General features: G+C 43.4%; 1 non-coding gene across 1 annotated transcript; it reads right to left on the bottom strand.

Moving 5' to 3' along the window:
- Positions 1-5151: 5151 nt before the first annotated feature.
- On the bottom strand, positions 5152-5261 carry LOC119620030 (U6 spliceosomal RNA). Its single transcript, XR_005236426.2, has one exon. It is a non-coding gene; the product is annotated as a U6 spliceosomal RNA (small nuclear RNA).
- Positions 5262-6452: the final 1191 nt, after the last annotated feature.

Genomic DNA, 6452 nt, shown 5'->3' with positions numbered 1-6452 from the left:
AAAAAACAAGTAGAAATTGAGTAGTAAAAAATCATGTTCATAACAGCAAAACATATACACAGCACCTAGGAATAAACGTAACAAAGGCTATACAAAAATTTTACAGAAAAAATTGTGAATCTTTACTAAAGGGCACAAAAGAAGGCCTAAATAGAGAAACCATGTTATAAATGGAAAAGCTCAGTATTCCAAAGATGTCAGTTCTCAAATCAATCTATAAATTCAATACTACTACAATCAACACCCTAACAGGGCTTCTTTTTCCATAGAACCCAGCAAACATCTCAAAACTCACAGTGAATTGCGAAAGGCCAATGTGGTGACTGAATCATGGCTGCCATGAAAATGTCCACCTCTTAAAGGCTGGACCTGTGGATATGTTACAATAGCAAAAGAGACTTTTCAGATGTGATTAAATTAAGGGACTTGAGATGAGGAGATTATCCTGGATTATTGGGTAGGCCAATCACGAGGGTCCTTCTAAGAGGGCAGTGGGATGGTCAGAGTGAGAAAGAGGCTATGTGACCAGAGGAGCAGAGAGACCAGAAGATGCTGCACTGCTGCCTCGCAGAAGGGGAAGGAGCCACGTGCCCAAAAATGTAGGCAGCTTCTAGAAGCTGGAAAAGACAAGGACATGGATTCTTCCCAAGAGCCTCCAGGAGGAACACAGAGCTCCAGAGCTGCAAGAGAATAAACCTGTGTTGTTTTCAGCCCCTAAATTTGTGGTGATTTGTTATAACAGCAACAGGAGACTAACACAGTAAAACATAGTCAAATGACTTAGAAGAATAAGGAGAGAAACTTGCTTTCCAGGTATCAAGACTTTCTAGAAAACGATTGTGATTTGAGTAATATGGAACAGATGCAGAGTGTGAGACCAATGAAACAGAAAGGAGTGACAACCACTTGCTGAGTATGGTATGTCTAGAGCTGGCATTACAAACCAGGAGGAAAAGAACAGTTCAATAAATGGTGCTGGATAACTGCTTATGCACATGATAAATTAAATGAGGCACATACCTCATTTAATAAAATACATTCTGGCCAGGTCCAGTGGCTCACACCTATAATCCCAGCACTTTGGGAGGCTGAGGCGGGTGGATCACTTGAGGTCAAGAGTTCGAGATCAGCCTGGCCAACATGGTGAAACCCCATCTCTACAAATACAAAAATTAGCTGAGCGTTGTGGTGTGCGCCTGTAATCTCAGCTACTCAGGAGGCTGAGGCAGGAGAATCGCTTGAACTCAGGAGGCAGAGGTTGCAGTGAGCTGAGATCACACCACTGCACTCCATCCTGGGCCACAGAGAGAGATTCTGCCTCAAAAATAAGTAAGTAAATAAATAAATAAATAATAAAAATACATTCTATCAATCAAAATGTAAAACTTTTGAAGGGAATTAGAAGAATGTCTATATCAGGATTAAGATTTGTTGAAAAATTATTGAAAAGCTCAAACAATAGAGAAAAGTCAGGTAGAGATCAACTATGTTAAAAAAGAAAACTACTGTATGACAAATAACACCATAACAAGGGTAAGAGACAAACCACAGACTAGAAGATATTTTTATCACGTAAAACTGGCAGAGGATTATTATCTAGATATAACAAGAACTAGCCTAATTTTTTTTTTTTTTTTTTTGAGACAGAGTCTTACTCTGTTGCCTAGACTGGCGTGCAGTGGTGCGATCTCAGCTCACTGCAACCTCCACCTCCTAGGTTCAAGCAATTCTCATGCCTCAACCTCCCCAGTAGCTGAGACTAAAGGCACCCGCCACCATGCCCAGCTAATTTTTTTTTTTTTTTGTAGGTTTAGTAGAGACAGGGTTTCACCATGTTGGCCAGGCTGGTCTCGAACTCCTGACCTCAAGTGATCTGTCCACTGTGGCCTCTCAAAGTGCTGGGATTACAGGTGTGAGCCACCGTGCCCAGCCTTAAGAACTAACATAAATTAATAAGGAAAAATACAACAATCCACATGCAAAATGGGTGAAAACTGAATGTTTACAAAAGGGAAAAAGCAATGAATAAACAGGAAAATATGCTGAATCTTTCTTGTTTTGAGGAAATGAAGTTTAAACAATAATTATCATTTCATATTCAGCAGATGGGTGAAAAATTATAAGACCACCTAGTGTTGGGAGGATAGGGAGGAATGGGGACTCATACACTACTAGTTGGAATGTAAATTGCATCTTTATAGAGAAATTGGTCGCTATCTATCAGCCTTGAAGAGGCAGGTATGTTGGGAGACCTCTTAGGTTTATATGTGAGAGACTCTCAAATAAGGAGGCTGATACAAGGAGACTGTTTACTGCAACAATGTTTATAGTAGAAAATTGTAGCCGGGCGCCTGTGATCCCAGCACTTTAGGAATATGAGGCCGGTGGATCACCAGCCCGACCACTAAAAATAAAAAATTACTAAAAATACTACTAAAAATACAAAATTAGCTGGGGGCATGCCTGTAATCCCAGCTACTCAGGAGGCAAGGCTGGAGAATCGCTTGAACCCGGGAGGCGGAGGCTACAGTGAGCTGAGATTTTAACACTGCACTCCAGCCAGGGTGACAAGAGCAAAACTCTGCCTCAAAAAAAAAAAAAAGATAAAAGAAAATGTTGGAAACAACCTAAGTGTCCTTCAGTAAGGAAGGGTAACTATAGCTTATTCCTACAAAGGAATGCTATTCAACAGTTCAAATGCATGAATTACAGCTACGTGGATCCAAAGGATCAGTGCTGGACCGTATTTCCCATAAGAAAAAACTGTAAACTGATCTAAGGGTTATACCATTTGTGTTAGTTTTACGCTCCTAAAATAACACTATAGGCCAGGTGCAATGGCTCACGCCTGTAACCCCAGCAGTTTGGGAGGCCGAGGCGTGTGGATTGCTTGAGGCCAGGAGTTTAAGACCAGCCTGGGCAACGTGGCAAAACCCCTTCTCTACTAAAAATACAAAAATTAGCCGGGTGTGGTGGTGGGTGCCTGTGGTTCCAGCTACTCCAGAGGCTGAGGTGGAAGGATCCCTTGAACCCAGGAGTTAGAGGCTGCAGTGAGTCCAGACCGCACCGCTGCACTCCAGCCTGGGCGAAGGAGTGAGACTGTCTCCAAAAGAAGAAAAAAAAGCCAGTTCTGCTCACTTTTGCCCTCTCTGCTGCCTAGCTTGCAAACATGATGGCTGAGGAGGATCCAGGCCGTCCTAAATTACAAGGTGACCTTGATGACAGGTCACACTCTGAGGATGGAGAGGCAGAAACAGCATCGTAAGGACTCCAGCGTGGCTTTTAGGTGAAGCCGCCATACTGGCTCCTGAAAGGGCCCCTATGTCGGGGCTGTTCTGTGAGAATAAACTCTAGTATGCAAGCCACTCTCATGAGGTTTCTGTTACTCCTAGGGGAATGCAACTCCTAACTGACACAGCTTCCGCATTGTGGAGTCTGACCTAAGCAGATCTGTACTGTGATTTTAGTGATTCAATTTTACCTTTGGTCCCATTATTTTGAATGTCGGTTGGGGTATGTTTATTCACAAGACTGCAGATTGCAGACTCCACTACCACCCGTGAAGTAATAGAGCATGCATTTGAAATTTTATCTATAGTTTTTTTTTAATTTAAAAATTTTTTTTGTAGAGATAGGATCTTGCTGTGTTGGCCAGGCTGGTCTTGAATTCCTGGCCTCAAGTGATCTTTCTGCCTCAGTCTCCCAAAGTACTGGGATTACAGGTGTGAGCCACCACACCCAACCTATCTGTAGTTTTAAAAAAATATTAAGTAAAGGGTTGACAACACCGAGTACAATCCCTTCTGTAGATAAAGTATACCCAAATGTTAATATCGTATCTCCTTAAAATACATTGAAAACACATACATTTATTTTGTAGCTACTATTATAAGGCGGGAAAGTTTATGTATTTTTTGTAGCTGGCACCAGAATACTTTTGAGAGGGAAAAAAAAGAACCTCTTTCTATTGGGAAATCTATCGGTGTGCTTGGGGTGGAAGCTGCTTGCCTAGAGCCTGAGCATTGGCTGCCCCCAGGTTTGAAGAACTTGAACACTCCCGTGCATTGGAGAGGAGAGAATTTCGTAACTCCAGGGCTCCTTTTTGTGGGAGGTGGAAGTGTTGGGTGGGATTTGCTGTGTGATAAAGGCTTCCCTGGGAACCTACTTGTTCACAGCTCACAAAGTGTGAATGTGAGTCTGCGTGCATGAGCACGCCAACTCTGATGGCAGGAACTTACGGCCAAATAGTGGCGGTAGGAGCAGTGGCAGAAACAGGAGGCCTACCTGCAGCCAGTGACTTGATGACATTTTGGGGTTCCTCCTGACATCCTCAGAGAGAAATGACTCTAGGACATAGCTGGAAGTTCATGATCACTGTGGCTGCCAAGCCCATGGATCCAGGTGCTGGAGAGGGGGAAAGTATTACAGACCAATTTCATTTTTAAATATGAGAGTCAAAATTCTGAATAAAATATTCATAAAGATGATTTCAAAGTACATTTAAATAGTAATACAGATCAACTAAGTGAGATTCACCTCAGGAACACAAAAACTCAAAAAAAAATTTTAATGCAAAAATGTTAAGAAATCTATGAATATAACTCATATTCATTTGTTAAGAAGGAAAAATACGATTATCTCCATAGATGCCAAAAACTGGAACCACTTTCTCCAGCTTTCCTCCCAACCTGGGGAGAGCCAACAAAATGGCAAGTGGAACGCCACGATTTCTGTTCTTGCGCAAAATTCATCCTTGGATTCCTATATCTCTGTGTGGCCCACCCCTTTCTTGTTGGGTATATTAGGGTGATTCTTAAGGAATTCCCCACTGCCACTCACCTCCGTTCCATTTATTTATTTATTTATTTATTTATTTATTTATTTATTTATTTTGAGACAAGGTCTTGCTCTGTTGCCCAGGCTGGAGTACAGTGGCGTGATCCCAACTCACTGCAACCTCCGCCTCCCGGGTTCAAACGATGCTCCTGCCTCAGCCTCCTGAGTAGCTGGGACTACAGCCGCGTGCCACCACACCCAGCTAATTTTTGTGTGTTTTTAGTAGGGATGGTGTTTCACCATGTTGGTCAGGCTGGTCTCGAACTCCTGACCTCAAGTGATCTGCCTGCCTTAGCCTCCCAAAGTGCTGGGATTATAGGCATGAGCCACCTCGCCCTGCCTTTTTATTAAATATTTTTAAAGGGGCCATGTGAATCTTCTCTGTATCATTCCAATTTTAGTATACGTGCTGCTGAGGTGAGCACGACATCTGTTCCCCTTATACTGCTGCTGGGAGTGGGAATGGGATGAGTCAGGAGCACCTAGAACCTGCTTGGTCAAGAGGATAGTGGGACTCTCCCACATCACTCTTACTCTTGATGGGAATTTTTAAAGATTATGATACAAGTAAGACCAATCCCTCCAGGCCCTATCCACAAGTACCTTTTGTAATTGCCACTGCATTATTTTGCTGCTTTTAAACCATTTCTATTTTGTTGTGAATTTTGGGGAGGTATCTCGTTGGAGTCTCTCTCCATTTTACCACCGAGGTCTAGAATATGCACTAATTTAAAAAGAGAAATTGGCAACTTTCGTGGGAGGGGGAGGGATCCTTGACAGTCACATATGGATTGATTAAGACCCTATTCTGCTTTTCCCATAGAATGGGAACCTCTGGAGCCTGTGGTTCTACTATGAGCCTGGCTATCAGGCAATCACAAAGCTCCCGTTTGAGGTAAGAAGACACCACGCCAGGCACAGTGGCTCACACCTGTAGTCCCAGAGCTTTGGGAGGCCGAAGTGGGAGGATCACTTGAGGCCAGGAGTTTGAGACTTGCCTGGGCAACAAAGCAAGACACTATCTCATTTAAAAAATTAGCCAGGCAGGCCGGGCACAGTGGCTCACTCCTGTAATCCCAGCACTTTGGGAGACTGGGTTGGGCGGATCACCTGAGGTCGGGAGTTCAAGACCAGCCTGATCAACATGGAGAAACCCCATCTCTACTGAAAATACAAAGTTAGCCAGGCGTGGTGGCGCATGCTTGTAATGGGAGAGGCTGAGACAGGAGAATCGCTCGAATGCAGGAGGCGGAGGTCACAGTGAGCCGAGATCTCACCATTGCACTCCAGCCTGGGCAGCAAGAGTGAAACTCTATCTCAAATAAATAAATAAATAAATAAATAAATAAATAAATAAGCTAAGCATTGTGGCATGCACCTGTGGTCCCAGCTACTCGGGAGGCTGAGTCAGGAGGATCACTTGAGGCCAGAAGTTCAAGGTCACAGTGAGCTATGATTGCACCACTGTACTCCAATCTGGGCAACAGAGTGAGACCCTCTCTCTTTAAAAGAAAGAACAATTCAGAAATCAGACACTTTATAGGGAAGGCAGGACAGGAACTGAAGACAGCCTTCTTATCTGTCTTTGGAACTTGCCACAAAATGTTGCAGTAATG

This window comes from Chlorocebus sabaeus, chromosome 9 (genome assembly GCF_047675955.1).
Source record: "Chlorocebus sabaeus isolate Y175 chromosome 9, mChlSab1.0.hap1, whole genome shotgun sequence".
NCBI lineage: Eukaryota > Metazoa > Chordata > Mammalia > Primates > Cercopithecidae > Chlorocebus > Chlorocebus sabaeus.
Note: the sequence above shows the minus strand (reverse complement) of the source record. Positions and strands in the feature narration are given on the sequence as shown.